The sequence below is a fragment of the Magnolia sinica genome, chromosome 18, assembly GCF_029962835.1.
Source record: "Magnolia sinica isolate HGM2019 chromosome 18, MsV1, whole genome shotgun sequence".
Lineage (NCBI taxonomy): Eukaryota > Viridiplantae > Streptophyta > Magnoliopsida > Magnoliales > Magnoliaceae > Magnolia > Magnolia sinica.
In genome coordinates this window covers 30763851-30781650 of record NC_080590.1, presented here as the reverse complement: position 1 = coordinate 30781650, position 17800 = coordinate 30763851, and positions in this window count along the sequence as shown.

Here is a 17800-nt window from a genome sequence, read left to right as displayed (position 1 = left end):
ATCATAGGCTCCAAACCATTAGGTGAACTCTCCCCCTATATTGGAGCCGGCTCGATTCTGTCATCCAATCTAGATGGCGCCTTGGTATCCCAGTTGGTATTCACCTTTGGTTTTATAGTGCCGATATGCCGGACTTATTCTAGATTGGGTTCCCCTATTTTTGGATTGGATGCTGGAAACATATTCCAATGGATCATTGCACCTCGGTGCTCACGGAAGGTTGTCGACTTTCTTGAATTAAAGAATTTTGATCTCCAGACATGTAGTGTTTGATGAATAAAGGCCATGATTATCGGCTTCTTAAAAACCACGCAAGCTAGTTAGATGCGTGGGACAGAGGTTTCGTAGTACCTGCTAGCGCTGCTATGCAGTGGAAGGGAAGGAGCCTAAATTGACCCCCTTCTTTATTCAAAGACACAAAATTGGTACAAAGAGATTGGACTCTCGGATGAGACTAAGCAGCTATCGTTCCGACGCGCCCCTGACCTATCTTGATTAAGACCGAAAACCCTCTTTAAAGTGAAGCCTAGTTGAAGCTATCATAAAAATCATAGAATAGATAAATCAGAATAACCATCTGCATAGATAGCTCGTAGACCTACACTACTAATAGCTACGGTTATAATCCGTAGCCATAGGTCTATAGAATGGAGGCTGCAACTATACTGAATGCAAGGGTATTTTCATTTATAAATAGTGTGTCCGTACAAAATGGTCTAGTTTGGGAAAGTAAAGTTTGGGGGTGTGTGGAAAAGACGGTGGGTAAAAGGTGGGGTTTACCATTAGAAATTTCTCAAAAGTTTTTAACTGTAAGTGTTCAATCACAACTATTTCTGTGGCGCGGTCCACCTGTGAGTTGAATATTTTTTTAAATCAATTTCCTAAAATGGGCTCAAAATGACGACATTGATGAAACACGTATATCATTTTGGCCCACAGAGGAACATTCACTACCCTGTCAGACGTCTGGATAGGCTTGATTTATGGAACAGGTAGACGAAGGGGCCTACCTAATGAATGGCCTTGATACTCTCAAACTTGCTATGTTGTCCCACTCATCAAAATTTTACTGGGCATTTTCTTGTTGAATTTCAACCATCGGCTAGTTTTTTTTCTTTAACAGTTAATTTGAGACCCGTAACGAAGTTGACTAAGATTACTTTCTCAGTGTGATTCTTTGGAGATGGTCCATTCACCATAATCACCACAATTTGAATGGTATGGATTGAGGTCCATTCATTGGAGAGTACACATAAATGAGTTCATGCGTATGGTATGACATGCCTCAACAAAGTATGGTATATCATTTTTTAGTGCATCATTGCTCGGCCCAAGAAAACATTTTATTGTCTTGTCCCTGCCAGGACCGAGCTCTGTGGCGCTACAGCAATGTATGTATTTTATCCACGTTGTCCGTCCTTTTTTGTGAGGTCATTTTAGGACATGAGCCTAAGGGCCTGTTTGGCCGGCCGAATTAGATGAGATTAGGAGGGATGGTGTCACGCCCCGAACTCGGAAACCGGGCTCACAAAATTCACGATTGCCGAATCCGGCGCTGACAACCTCTGTAGAACCCCATTCTCGGCTCCCGGCACCCATTTACCAGGTTCCGATCCTGGGATTATACAAGGATGATTTTCGACATGAGTTTGATTCGTAATAAGCATAACCAAAGGCATCACGCACAAACAACAACTTAAAAGTCCATCACATTTCCACTATAATCAAAAGTTTATAAGTACAATGCGCATAAAGGGAAATACAATGATGATAGACAAAAGCTCCAAGACGATCAGCCACGCGCTCTAACCTCAGCGCTGCTGCGATCTAACGTCACTTGCACACAACAGTCGTGCATAAGCTTAGAGGGTGGTGAAAGTGTGTGCATGAGGTAGTAATACAATTATACAATATCAAAGTAATGCAGAATATACAGGTGAATTCATGAATACTATCGGCCATACCAAGGTTATGCGATGCAAGGCATGAATGATGTCAATCATAACAAAGCCATGCGATGCGAGATGCAACTCACGCACACCCATTCTTATCTAAGTCCACATATCAATATAGCTCAACTCTGGAATATCATCGGGGTTTAATACACTCCAAACCAGGTTGCCGCCCCATCGCGCATAACAAGGTGAGTGGAAAAGACCTCATTATCCGCCTACCAATATCGGGCCTAGTTCGTCGATAACGGACCCATTCCTCGAGCTGGTCAAACTCAGCCTAGCTTTGCCCCTTCCTCTCGGGTGGGTATGGCCGCACCCTCTTCCAACCAATTACGACACAGTGGAAAACATGGTCTCCTGGTATTTGACACTTGGCCCTCATGCATCCACTCGGTCTAGACCTTAGAGCAACCTCCTGGTACCATAAGAGTTTAGGAAATTTCACCCAGGGACATCTATAACACCCCATGTAGAACAAGAATTTCGGTGTCCAACCCTGCCAACCACGATATGCCTGTGGAGGCTACGACCCTGATGTCGCTAGGGTATACAGTATACATGTCACAATGCGATATGCATGAATCACACAATCCAGTCATGCAGCAAACAGGCGCGTACCGCGCGCTCATGTGGGCAACTCCCCTTACCAGGGAGTCCCATAACGATCTGCCCAATGGCATGTGCTATGAACAATCACTCATCTCATCATAAACATACAGATGATGCGTATGGGTATGTATCATGATGTTATGTTGTTACATAATCATAATCGGTATCGACAATTAGCATCGGCCTTGATAATCGACGCCAATGATCAGCATTGACAATCAGCATCGATAATCAGCATCGATAATCAGTATCGATAATCGGCACCGACAATCAGCATATAAACAAGGTGGGGTCCATAGACGGACAACCGATCAACCATAATATAAAAATTGGCCCTCGGCCGTGGTTATATCAAATTTGATAGCATGAAGCCATCTGTCTATGGCGAATGGGGCCTACTTATTTGGGTTAACCCACTAAGAGAATGATGAGAATGGGCCTAACAAAGCTTAGGAGAAGGTCACAATGTGGATATTCAACCATCATTGCCCATCAATGTGGTCATTTAACCAACATTGCTCCCAAGGAGTGGTCCAGATAGAGCCATACGTAAAGTGGACCCATGACCTCACATAAGGGCCTGACATACATCGCCCTAGGGCTCACTCATGGGCCACATATGCATCACATTGGGTCACGCCCATGGCCCTTAAATACATCACAATGGGCCTTGCTCATGGGCCTAAAATACATCACAATGGGCCTTGCCCGTGGGCCTCGAATACATCACAATGGGCCTTGCTCATGGGCCACGAATACATCACAATGAGCCTTAAATACAAGGCAGGTGGGCCCTATCATATGGGCCTCAAATATACATCATGATCGGCCTTGCCCATGGGCCTCGAATACATCACAATGGGCCTTGCCCATGGGCCACGAATACATCACAATGGGCCTTAAATACAAGGCAGGTGGGCCCTATCACATGGGCCTCAAATACACATCATGATGGGCCTTACCCATGGGCCTCAAGTGAGCTTGAACCACAACAAAAATCATTTCAATAGTTGTAGGTGTAACATGTGTATCATTGTACACTATCATTCCATGGGTCACATGACCCACTAATGATGATCAGCACTGTCCAAACATTATCCAGGCAAATCAGCACTATCCAAACATTTCCCATGTAAATCAGCACCATCCAAACATTTTCCATGTAAATCAGCACTATCCAAACATTGGACAGCACCGTCCAAACACTGTCCAGCACCGTCCAGCACCATTTGGACGGTGTGGATGGAATAAATGAATCATGGTGGGTACCCACCGTCCAGATAGCTAGACGGTGTGGATACAACACTACAACATGGTGGGACCCTCAGTTGGTGACGTCACTCAGCAGCTAGATAGCTGGTGTGACGTACCCAGCCAATCCGTCCAGTAGGTAGGTCCCACATGGGGCCCACCACATGCACATCTATTATTATATATAATATTATATTTTAAAAAAAAGCATCATTCAGAGGGTCTAAACGCCTAGGACGGACGGTTTGGATCTAACACATTCATACGTGGGACCCACAGAACTTGCTAACTTTAGTCCAGCGGTGGGTCCCACCATCTGGACGGCTTGGGTAAAACATATACATCACGTCATGGTGGGGACCCACCGTTCAAATGGATGGACGGTTAGGATGTAAGGTGGGTCCCATGTGCATTGAACACATACGTCTGAGGTGGGTCACACCGTCTAGGAGGCTAGACGGTGTGGATGAAATCACATGCATCACGGTGGCGCCATGTGGGTAGGCCACCAGATATGAATCAAGCTGATATTTATTTTTCCCTTTCATTCGAGCCTGTGTGACCGTCTGGTCATGAAGGCCCCACATCAGGATCAAGGTGGCCCACTTGTTGGACGGCATGGATAAAATACACACATCATAGGTGGGCCATTGTTCATAGGGAAAGAGAGAGAGAGAGAGAAAGAGAGAAAGCGAGAGATCGACAGCCCCTCTTTGATACAAAGCATACATCAAGATGGGTCCCACCACATGTGAGCCCTTAAATCTCAAAAAAGAAGAAGATGAAAATCCAAGATCACCCACCAATTGCGAATCTTCTTGCTCCCTTGGCTTCCTTAGCTTATTGGCTTCTTCTTTAATGGAAGATGATGAAGTTTTGATGGTTGAGATGGGAGATGAGAGGGTAGAAAGTGAGCCACACTAGAGCTTCTCCATGAGAGCTTGGGAGGTTCATACGTAGGAGCTTGGGTTGCTTGGAAGAGAAGGGCGAAATAAGAGAGAGGAGATGGGATGGATTGATGGATGGCAGAGAGGGATGGGTTGTGTAAGGGATTGTTGACTTTTGGGGTTGTTGTGTAAGAGAGGTATGGGTTGTAATGGGATGAGTGATGTGTGCGTACTTGACATGTACTTGACCCTTGATGGGATTAATTAATTGATTGATGTAACATTTGGATACAGATTCCCTTGGGTTTTGCAACGCACGGCATTTTTCTCGAACTGAACGCGAGCCCACATCTCCTGACCTGGGTATCGCCTCAGCGTGCGAGACACGACATCGGAACCGTGGCGACGGCACGGTCGCTAGGGTACAAGTTTCGAGTTGAGTTGACTTGGGGTGACAGCGTGTGACTCAGAGTTACGTGTAAATGTCGGTTATAGGTTGTGGGTCGCCGGGGTTCGACAAGGAGGATCGCGGGAATATATAGAACGGTACGGATTAGAATACGAGCCTTACAACTCTCCCCTCATAATAAAAAATTTCATCCTTGAAATTTATATTATCGCACATATAGACATAACTCATAAGGGAAGATGAAAACATAGCATCATCATATAAAATAGGAGACAACATACAAAATACAACACATAATCAATCATCAAAGAGATAGGGATAACGCCCTCGAATCTCGGCCTCGCACTTTCAAAAAGCCTCTTCAATAGAATGGTGACCCCACTGAACCTTCACAAAAAAAATGACCTTGGTTCAGAGGACCTGCTCTTTCTGATTAAGGATACGAACTTGCTGCTCAACGTAAGAAGCGTCCTCACGACCTCCAACGGCTGCCAATTAATAACAGGAACTACGTTTGACCCACACTTCCTCAGCATCGAAACATGAAAAACGTTGTGGACGCCAGACAACTCAGATGGCAAGGCAAGTCGATAGGCCATGACGCCAACGCACCCAGTGATCTCAAAAGGTCCTATAAATCTTGGGGCAAGCTTACCCTTCGCTCTAAATCGAACTACGTCCTTCATGGGCGAGACCTTGAGATACACTTTGTCCCCAACAACGAACTCCAAGGGACGACGTTGGCGATCAACAAAACTTTTTTGCCGGCTCGAAATTGTGCGCGTCTCTACCTGATGATATTGATAGCCTCTGACGTCTACTGCATAAGCTCGAGACATAGGAGACGCCACTCTCCAACCTCGATCCAATAACTCGGAGATCTGCATGGTTTGCTATATAGTACCTCAAAAAGAGCCATGCCAATGGTCGCTTGATAGTTGTTGTGGTATGTAAACTCAGCCAATCGCAGGTGCTCGTCCCAGTTACTCGCGAAGTCAATCACGTAAGCCTAAAGCATATCCTTAAGAATCTGGTTGACCCTCTCGGTCTGGCCATCGGTCTGCGGATGGTACGCGGTGCTGAGTTGTAAAATAGTCCCCATCGCTATCTAAAAGCTCTCCCAAAATTGAGACGTGAACCTTGGGTCTCAGTTAGAAACGATTGAGACTGGAATGTCATGTAGTCTCACAATCTCCTCGATGAATAACCTCGCAAGTTGGTCCATAGACCAAATCGCACGCATCATAAGAAAATATGCCGACTTCGTCAGACGATCCATAACAACCCATATGACATCATAACCGGGCTGAGTCCTCGACAAGCCCATAATGAAATCTATTGACACGTGCTCCCACTTCCACATTGGGACACTCAACGGCTGTAATGGATCAGGGGGTCTCTGATGATCGGCCTTGACACGCTGACATGTGTTACACTCGGCCACAAAACTGGTGATCTGGCGTTTTATCCTCGCCTAAAAATATTGTCACCTCATATCACGGTACATCTTCGTCGAGCCAGGGTGGATAGAAAACCGCGATCGATGTGACTCGGTCATAAGATCTTTACGTAACTCAGGAATATCCGGGACACATAATCGACCTCTGAAGTGAAGTCCATTGTCTACACCAATCTACCAATCCGCCTACTCCTCGGATGCGGCATCTGCTCGGTAATCCTGTAACGACTCGTCTGTTTGTTGAGCCTCGTTCACCCTTGTGACAAGAGAGGGTTGAATCGACAGACTCGATAGCTGAACAATAGAACATTGTAGACTAAACTCGAAGTCATACTCTGCTATATCTTCAAGCATCCTCCACTCCCGGACCATCATATGCGCCACCAGACCACGTGGCTGATGGCTAAGAGCATCCGCTACCACGTTCGCCTTGGCCGAGTGGTACTAAAGATCAAAGTCATAGTCCTTCAGGAGCTCCATCCAGTGCCTCTGCCTCATGTTCAACTCGGACTGCGAGAAGAGGTACTTCAAGCTTTTGTGGTCAGAGAAGAGCTCGAACCTAATCCCATAGAGATAGTGACTCCACACCTTCAGTGCAAAGACAACTGTTGCCAACTCCAAATCATGCGTGAGGTAGTTCAGCTCATGGACCTTGAGCTGACGAGGCGCGAAGGCCGCTGGTCTCCCGTGCTGCATCAGGATAACACCTAAACCAATATGCGAGGCATCGGTGAATACAATAAATCTATCACTCCCAAAGGGAAGAGTGTGGACAGGAGTGGACGTGAGGCAGTCCTTTAGCTCCATAAATGCTTGCTCACAGGCGTCGCTCCAAACAAACTTTGTGCCCTTCCGAGTTAACCTGGTTAGCAGGACTGCAATACGAGAGAAGCCCTCAATGAAAAGCCGGTAGTAGCCCGTCAAATCAAGGAAACTGCGGATCTCGGACGCGTTCATAGGCTGGCCCCACTGACGCACTACCTCAACTTTCGAGGGGTCCACTGCGATGCCCTCCCTCGTCACCACGTGACTAAGGAACTTTACCTCCTCCTGCCAGAACTCGCACTTCTCTAGCTTCGCATAGAGCTGGTGTATACAGAGGGTTTGTAAGGTAACCTCCAGATGTTGTGCATGCTCCTCACGGGTCCTTGAATAAATTAGGATGTCATCGATGAACACCACAACAAACTGATCGAGATATGGGCGAAAAACCATGTTCATCAACTGCATGAATACCGTGAGCGCATTAGTCAGTCCGAAGGACATGAATTGGAACTCAAAATGACCGTAGTGTATCCTGAAAGCTGTCTTTGGAATGTCCTTCTCTCAGACCCAAATCTGACGATAACCGGAACACAGGACAATCTTCGAAAAGAATTGTGCACCTTACAGCTGATCAAACAAATCATCAATCATCGGGAGCGAGTACTTGTTCTTGATCGTGACCTTATTGAGCTCGCGGTAGTCTACGTAGAGCCTCAACGAGCCATCATTCTTCTTCACGAAGAGTACCAGTGCTCCTTACGGCGAACTATTCGGATGGATAAAGCCTAACTCACGCAATTCGTCCAACTACTTATGTAGTTTCTGCAACTCCAATGGTGCTATACGATACGAGGCCTTCGAAATAGGCATGATACCGGTGCATGAGATCAATCTGAAACTCGGTGTATCGGCGAGGCGGTAATCCCGAAATCTCTGAGAACACATTGGAAAAATCATAAACCACGAGCAATTGGTCAATGCTCACTGCTATGGGCTCCTCTATAACACACGATATCAAGGAAGACAACGGCTCTCCTTTGGGCTCGACAATGAACTGGAACTGCAGCAAGCAGGGTATATAAAAAGTGACTGTCCTCACGGAGCAGTCCAATATGACGTGGTACTCAGCAAGCCAATCCATGCCCAGGATGACATCAAACTCGGACATCGTAAATGCAAATAGATCGGCGGGCAAAAAGATATCCTCAATCAGAATGGGCAAGACGAGCAAAATCTGCCCAACACTGCAGTCTTCCCCAAGGGATTTGATACTGACAAGTCGTTACGAGCAGACTCCAATGGCAAACCAGTCGATTGGCAAAAACTCTCAGCCACAAAGGAATGCGATGCACTAGAATCAAACAATACACTTGCAATGCATGCAGAGACTAAAAGTATACCCTCGACGACCCCTCTGGATGACTGCAGGTCCTATTGAGCCACATAAAACCTAGCTTGAGCAGGCTGGGGAGGTGCCTGTCTCCTCTAAGCATGCTGCTGCTGCTGCTGCTGAGGAGGTCGAAACTGCTGCCTCTGCTGCTGCGGCCTCGGAAGCTAGTGTTGATGCCATTGCTGAGGGGGCCTCAGCAGTAGGGGCTAATGTGGGGGTCTCTGTTGTTGCTGTGGTGGAGGCTGCTGTGCGCCTCTCGGCTGCTGCTACTGTTGCTGGGAGCGGGGACACTCCTAGATACGGTGCCCCGTTGCACCACACCCAAAATAGGTGCCAGTGAACTGCGTCGGAGGTGGTGCTGGTGCTCGGAAGGTTGGACGACTTGTGCGCCTCTGTTGTGGTTGACGCTGCTGAGAGTCACCGGAGAGAGCCTACCTCTTTCGGTCTCTCCTCTGACTATGATCACTCTGAGAACCGGCCCACTCAGCCTAAAAAATCTGGGCCTTTCGTACCACCTCCTCAAAAGTCGGGAGCTCATGCCCAATAATACAACCTCGAAGACCGTAACGCAAGACAACTCGAAATAGCGGGCTCTCCGCTCCTCATCATCTACCAAGTACGGCACAGATCTGGATAGTGCTACAAAATGAGCCGCATACTGAGCCACCTTTATATCACCCTGCACCAGGGCCTCAAACTTTAACGCTCCCTATTATCGGATGTGATCAGGAAAATACTGTCGGTCAAACCGATTAACAAAGTCCTCTCAGGTCCACTCAAAATTGCCCCTGCTGCTCGGGAGATTGATATCCACCAGTGCTCAGCCTCTCCCTAAAGAAGAAATACAGCTAATCGGACCCGCTGCTAGGTCGTACATCCTATCGTATCAAATATCTTCTCCACATCGGAGCGCCATCTCTCAGCTGCTATCAGGTCTGCCTCGCCCTGAAAACGCGGAGGATCGAGCTGTCGGAACTCTTGAAGAAGGGCGCTCGCGCACTCCTGCTTTGCTTGGGCTGGTGAAATGACGGGGTGCCTGCCCTACCCTGCCCCTGAAGGGTGGCCGTTACAGCTTGCAACACTGTTATAATTGGGAGGCACTCATGGGCATTGTCGGATCCGCACCAGTCTCTGGTAGAGGAGCGACATCCTTAGGTTAGGGGATATGAATCTCTGGTGGTGTAGTGGGGATTATATGTGGTAAAGCGGGAGTCTTAAGTGGTGGAGCGAGATTCGCTCGGGTCACTCTCCTAGGTGGCATGTCTTATAGGAAAGAGCAAAGACGCCTATCAACTTTGAAAACTCTTGAAGGTACGCATGTTAAGGGTCTGTAACAAAAGATCGCTAAGTTATCCGAATTCGGGACATAATCATTCATACCAGATATGTAATATTGTTCTTAGTTATTCCAAAGTTATGCTCTGATACCAACTTCTGTCACGCCCTAAAATCAGAAACCGGGCTCACAAAATTTTTGATCACCGAATCCGGCGCCGACAGCCTCCTTAGAACCCTATTCTCGGCTCCCGACACCCATTTACCAAGTTCCGATCTTGAGATCATACAAGGAGGATTTTCGACGTGAGTTTGATTTGTAATAAGCATAACCAAAGGCATAACTCATAAACGACAACCAAAAACTCTATCACATTTCCACTATGATCAAAAATTTATAAGTACAATACGCATAAAGCGAAATACAATGATGATAGACAAAAGATCCAAGATGATCAGCTACGCGCTCTAACCTTAGCGCTACTGCGATCCAACATCACCTACACGCAACAGTCGTACATAAGCTTATGGAAAGCTTAGAGGGTGGTGAAAGTGTGTGCGTGAGGTAGAAATACAATTATACAATATAAGAATAATGCGGAATATACAGGTGAATTCATGAATACTATCAGCCATATCAAGGTTATGCGATGTAAGGTATAAATGATGTTCACCATACCAAGGTCATACGATGCGAGATGCAACTCATGCACACCCATCCTCATCTAAATTCACATATCAATACAGCTCAACTCTGGAATATCACCGAGGCTTAGTACACTCCAAACTAGGTTGCTGCCCCATCGCGCGTAACAAGGTGAGTGGAAGAGACCTCACTATCTGCTTGCCAATATCAGGCCTCGAATACATCACAATGGACCTTGCCCGTGGGCCTCAAATGCATCACAATGGACCTTGCCCCATGGGCCACGAATACATCACAATGGGCCTTAAATACAAGGCAGGTGGGCCCTATCACATGGGCCTTAAATATAAATCATGATGAGCCTTGCCCATGGGCCTCGAATACATCATAATGGGCCTTGCCCATGGGCCACGAATACATCACAATAAGCCTTAAATACAAGGCAGGTGGGCCCTATCACATGGGCCTCAAATACACATCATGATGGGCCTTGCCCATGGGCCTCAAGTGGGCTTGGACCACAACAAAAATCACTTCAATAGTTGTAGGTATAACATGTGTATCACTGTACATTATCATTCCATGGGGCACATGGCCCACTAATGATGATCAGCACTATCCAAACATTGTCCAGGTAAATCAGCACCATCCAAACATTTCCCATGTAAATCAGCACCATCTAAACATTTCCCATGTAAATCAGCACCATCCAAACATTGTCTATGTAAATCAGCACCATTGTCCAACACCATCCAGCACCATCTGGACGGTGAGGATGGAATAAATGAATCATGGTGGGTACCCACTGTCTAGATAGTTGGACGGTGTGGATACAACACTACAACATGGTGGGACCCTCAAAGTTGGTGACGTCAGTCAGCATCTAGATAGCTGGTGTGACATACCCAGCCAATCCGTCCATTAGGTGGGTCCCACATGGGGCCCACCACATGCACATTTATTATTATATATAATATTATATTTAAAAAAAGCAGCGTCCAGAGGGTCTGAACGCCACGTGGGTGGGCCACCAGATATGAATCAATTTGATATTTATTTTTCCCTTTCATCCGGGCCTGTGTGACTGTCCGGTCATGCAGGCCCCACATCGGGATCAAGGTGGCCCACTTGTTGGTCGGCAAGGATAAAATACACACATCATAGGTGGGCCATCGTTCATAAGGGGAGAGAGAGAGAGAGAGAGAGAGAGAGAGAGAGAGAGAGAGAGAGAGAGAGAGATCGGCAATGACGGAGGGGCCCCGCCACTATGGGCCCCTCTTCGATACAAAGCGTACATCAAGATGGGTCCCACCACATGTGTGCCCTTAAATATCAAAAAAATAAAAGATGAAAATCTAAGATCACCCACCGATTGCCAATCTTCTTGCTCTCTTGGCTTCCTTGGCTTCTCGGCTTCTTCTTTAATGGAAGATGATGAAGTTTTGATGGTTGAGATTGGAGATGAGATGGTAGGAAGTGGGCCACTAGAGCTTCTCCATGAGAGCTTGGGAGGTTCATATGTAGGAGCTTGGGTTGCTTGAAAGAGAAGGGAGAAATAAGAGAGAGAGGAGATGGGATGGAGTGATGGATGGCAGAGAGGGATGGGTTCTGTCTGGGATTGTTGACTTTTAGGGTTGTTATGTAAGAGAGGTATGGGTTGTGATGGGGTGAGTGATGTGTTGAGTGATGTGTGTACTTGACATGTACTTGACCCTTGATGGGATTGATTGATTGATTGATGTGACATTTGGATAGAGATTCTTTTGGATTTTGCAACGCCCGACATTTTTCTCGAACTGAATGCGGGCTCACATCTCCTGACCTAGGTATCGCCTCGGGGCGCGAGACATGACATCCGAACCGTAGCGACGGCGCGGTCACTAGGGTACAAGTTTCGAGTTGAGTCGACTTGGGGTGACAGCGTGTGACTCAAGGTTACGCACAAATGTCAGTTACAGGTCGCAGGTCGCTGGGATTCGATGGGGAGGATCGCGGAAATCTACAGAACGGTACAGATTAGGATATGGGCCTTACAGATGGGATTAGATTTAAGGTTATGATGACAGTTGTCAGTGGTTATCCATGTGTTCCACTGGTTTGCCAAATCCCGGGACGATGATCGAAACCTGTTTGGAGGGATTGGATTATCCTGCTGCTCTAACACAGGGAGTGTTTGGGAACGCATGGGCTTAAGCATATACATCAACCATTTTTTTTCCACCGGTGGCTCGAGACCATGATGCAACAACGTATATCAAGTAAAATCCTATGGTCTGCTCGCTCTCTGACCTAGGGCCTTCTCCTCTCACCTTTTGTTTCTTCTCCTCCTTCGACCAAAAGGGTCTCTTTCAGCAACTTCTCTTTGCAAAACCGTCTCCTCCACCGTCACCTTCTACAAAAGAGGCAAGTACTCCCCAACAATTTCCTGAAATGGGTTTTGGTTGGTTTCAGCAGAGGGTCGAGATTTGCCACTGATTTCACTCCTTTGTAACCCAAACCCTTGGAGTCAATGATCAACGTTGAGAGGGCTAACAACTGCTCACCTAAGGATCTCATTTCTGTCTGGGATGATTATCATTTGGGAAGATGTCACATAGGTGCATCTATGAATGTAAAGTTGCATCATCTACTAGAGCAAAGAGCAATTCCTTGCAACATTTTGTCATTCCTTTGTGGAGAGGGAGTGGTTATACGACCATGTTCGTCCAAGTGCAAATGGCACACATTCTTTTCATTGGGCTTGAGGATTACAAGGCAAGAGGAACTCAAGCGGCTCCTTACTTCACCGTCACTTATTATAAGGAATATGCCGAAAGCAAGGGTGCGGTGCTTATCCGCAGTGAGGCCCGCAGAGCACCGACCAAATAGCGACAGGACTGGTGGCAGGGGGAGTAGCTAATCCGTTTCCGCTCCCAAACATTCGTGTGGTCCACTGCAACCTTGCAACTCCATCTATATGTGGATGAGTGGGCACCTATGAGGGCTTAATCTCCGTTTATATGTGGATGAGCGGGACGACGAAAATGCAAACGGGAATCCCTTATCTTAACAATAGCAGGGCTGGAGGAAGACAGAATGGGACTTCACTGTTTCTTAGGCATCTTGCTGAATAACGCCTCATAACCATGGGTTATGGCGGTTCGGTGCAAATTGACGATCCAAACACGCGCGTAGGTTACAAGGATGAGATCGTGTGGTCCCATCCCACCTAATCCCATCCAATCCGTTCGTCTAAACAAGCCTTAAAAATGAGGTAGATCTAAGGCACAGGTGGACCACACCACGGGGAGTATCCATGATAATGATAGTCATTGTTGAAGCTTTCTTATAGACATACTGTAATGTTTATTTGCCATCGAACTTGTTCACGGATGAAGGGAAAGCACAAATATCATCTTGATTAAAACCCATGTGTCTCCCAAGAAGGTTTAATAGTGGGCATTCAATCCCCACTCTATGGTCCCCTTAACCTTGGACCTGCCTTAATTTTGGGATCATATCCTAACGGTCGTTTGGTAGCATGGTGTAACACCTCGTACCTATCAGTACTCAGGTGTTACCTTGTAACCAAATGCAAGCCTAGCTAAACGAACGATCACATGCATTTCAGTCTAAATCCAACCGTTGAAAGTAATCCCTACCCACATCATAACTACCCATTTAATTAGTTCTCAAAATGGCCCATCTCAACTGTCTAATACAACCCTAATTCATAAATCAAGTCATTTAGCCATTTAGTCTCGATGATAAAAATCATCTCATCATGAAACTAGCAGGAATATTGTGTCACTAAAATCCCAAGGGCAATGAAAGTCTAAACCCTGCCCTATCAGACATATTGAACCATGTGTTATTAATCTTGGGTACCAGATCATCAAGACCCACCATCTAACCAATGCACATCATAACAGTGTACAATCTAACCAGTGACTGCAATACCCACCATTAGATCCCGAGATATGGTAGACCTTTATCAAACACAAATAGGTGTAAATCATTTGCTAATGACCTAATCATAGGATCATCTGATGAGCTACATGGACAATTAAACCGAAGGTAGCCATCCCTTAGGAACATGAGTCAGATTACGTGGTCACATGGTCAACCCCTAGATTTCACCTAAACACTCTTCGGGACCCTGTAGCTATTAGTAACTAGGTATGAAGTGATCCAACCATTGGATCTGGTGGAAGGGTCAAGATGTCGAATATTAGTAATTACGCATCCATGTAGTGTGTTCCACATAACCTTTAAAGTTAGTAAGGAATTAGGTATAGGAATCATATCGGTTGATCCACCATGAGGACAATTCTATCTAGAAGTAGGCCCTACCATCTTAATTTAAAATAATAATAATAAAGATAATAAATAAATAAACAAAAAGACAAGTAAATAACAATGCATAGGTAATTACAATAATAATTAAACATTTAATAACATAAAGTCATGAGATGGAAAATCCTAATCTATAGAGTGGGACCTATGTCATGAATTAAAATTTCATGCATGTGTAAAAGAGAAAATAATAATAATAATGATAATAATAAATAATATTATTTAAAATATTATAACATGTTGTTTAATTATATAAAAATATAATAGATCACATATCCATAATCTAGCCTTTGATTTGTAGCTTAAATGGCACCTTAGGCCCTTTTAACCGTTGACGTTTAATTTCGGAATGATCCGACCATTAGATTAATGGAAATCCACCATTAGGACTAGAAACTAGTTCATATGGCCCGCCTAAGCTTTAGATCAGCCTAGTCTTTGGTCAAAAACATTCATTTGAGCCTCCCAGGCAAATGGACGGCCTGGATTTATCACAAACACCATGGTGGGCCCACACTTGTGATGCATGTGCACCTGGGTGTGGTGCACCCACTGTGCACTGGACCTGCCAGCCAGGTCAAACACGGGAGTGCGAATCCTCTGCCTCCAGCGTTTTCATTGGTCAACATCACTGTAAGTGCCACCTCATCATTTTTTTAAAATATATTAGAAAAAGTACATTTAATAAAAAAGCTATAACGGGGACGTTAAACAAAAGCGGCTTGTGCGATGATTACCTTAGTACGGTTAGCGTAATGAGTAAAGTCTCCGGAGCCCACCGTTATTCTCATTCGTGCATTGTATCAACTCCATCCATCTCTTTTATCATCTAATTTTACAACAAAAATTAATCGTATCCAAAGATCAAGTGGACCACACCACCTGAAACAGTGTGAATTGAATTCTACAGTTGAAAAGTTTTTGGGGCCCACGGAAGTTTTATATGAAGATTGTATTTGTTTCTTCCATTCATCCATGTCTTTGTGATCTTATGAACATTTTGGATGAAAAATAAATATCATTGGGGGCTTAGAAACACTTCAATGGCGAAAATCAATACTTCCACTGTTTCCTTTGGTATGGTTTACTTGAGCTTTTGATATACTTCAGTTTTGGGCTCAACTCCTAAAATGATATGAAAATATGGATGGATGGCGTGGATAAACCACATGAATTCACAGTGGGCCCAATAGAGTTTACTCAGTACGATAAGAGTCGGTTCTTATCGGTACGCAATCCGATTTCACGTTTTAGACGCGGATTTCCTGCCAAAGCCTTTTGCAGTAAGATCCTGCACAAGGATTCTGGATGGGCCCACTATAACATTTGTGATAAATCCAACCCGTTCATCCATTTTTAGATATCATTTTAGGACATCATACCAAAACTAATAAATATACAAAACTCAAATGGGCCACACGAGAGGAAGCAGTGGGGATTTAGTATCCACCGTTGAAATATTTATATGGCCACAAAAGTTTTGCATCATTCTAATATTTTGGTGTTTTCACTTCATCCTAGTAAAAATGACCTTATAAATAGTTTGGATGGCATATAAACATCAAGAGGCCCAGGAAGATTTCAACGGTAGGAATTTCTTTCTCCACTATTTCATCTTGTATGGCCCAGTTAAGTTTTTGATCATCTTAATTTCTGGTTACATGTCTTTAAATGAGCTCTAAAAATAGATGAATGGATTGGAATTCTTATAAACACCACGGTGGACCCCACCATACATCTCAGCGCTGGAACTTCATGCAAAAGGCTTTCCCTAGTGAATCCACCTCCACGGTTTCCATTGGAAACATATTGGCTACTCCCCTGTCACTTGGTGCTATGTCGGCCCACCATGATGTATGTGTTTCATCCATGCCGTCCATCTATTTTTCTAGATCATTTTATGGTCCAAGACCAAAAATGAGGTATAACCCAATCTCAAGTGGACCACATTACATGAAACAATGTTGAATGAACGTTGACCATTAAAAACTTTTTGGGGACCATAAAAGTTTTGGATGAAGTTGATCTTTGTTTTTTTCCCTTCACCTGGGTCTTTATGACCTAACCAACAGATTGGATGTCAAATAAACAGTATGGTGGGCCTTAGGAGGACTTTAATGATGGATATCCAATCACCATTGTTTTCCTGTGGTGTGGTCCATATGAGATTTATATCCCTCTCATTTTTGGGATCAACCCCTAAAATTATATGTAAAAATAGATTAACGGAATGGATGAAACACATACATCATGGTGGGGAAGTGATGTCACCCATTTATATGGGTCCCACTATAATGATGTTTTATATCCACATCATCCATCCATTTGGAGAGATCATTTTAGGGCATGAGCCAAAGAATGAATCAGATCCAAAACTCAAGTGGACCCCACCATGGAAAACAGAAAACAGTGGAGAGAGTCACGTCCACCATTTATTACGACTAAATCCAATCCAAACTTCGTCACTTTGTCTGCTGAACCTCGTCACTTTGTACTGCAACCCCGTCACTTTGTCTACTGACTCATCACTTTGTCTAGTGAACTTCGTCACTTTGTACTGCAACTCCGTCACTTTGTCTAATGAACCCCGTCACTTTGTACTGCAACCGTGTCACTTTGTCTACTGAATTCTGCCACTTTGTACTACAATATCGTCACTTTGTCTAATGTATCTCGTCACTTTATATTACAACCTCGTCATTTTGTCTACTGTACCCCGTCACTTTGTACTGCAATCTCGTTACTTTGTCTTGTGAACCCCGTTATTTTGTACTGTAACATCGTCACTTTGTCTAGTGAACCCTGTCACTTTGTACTGC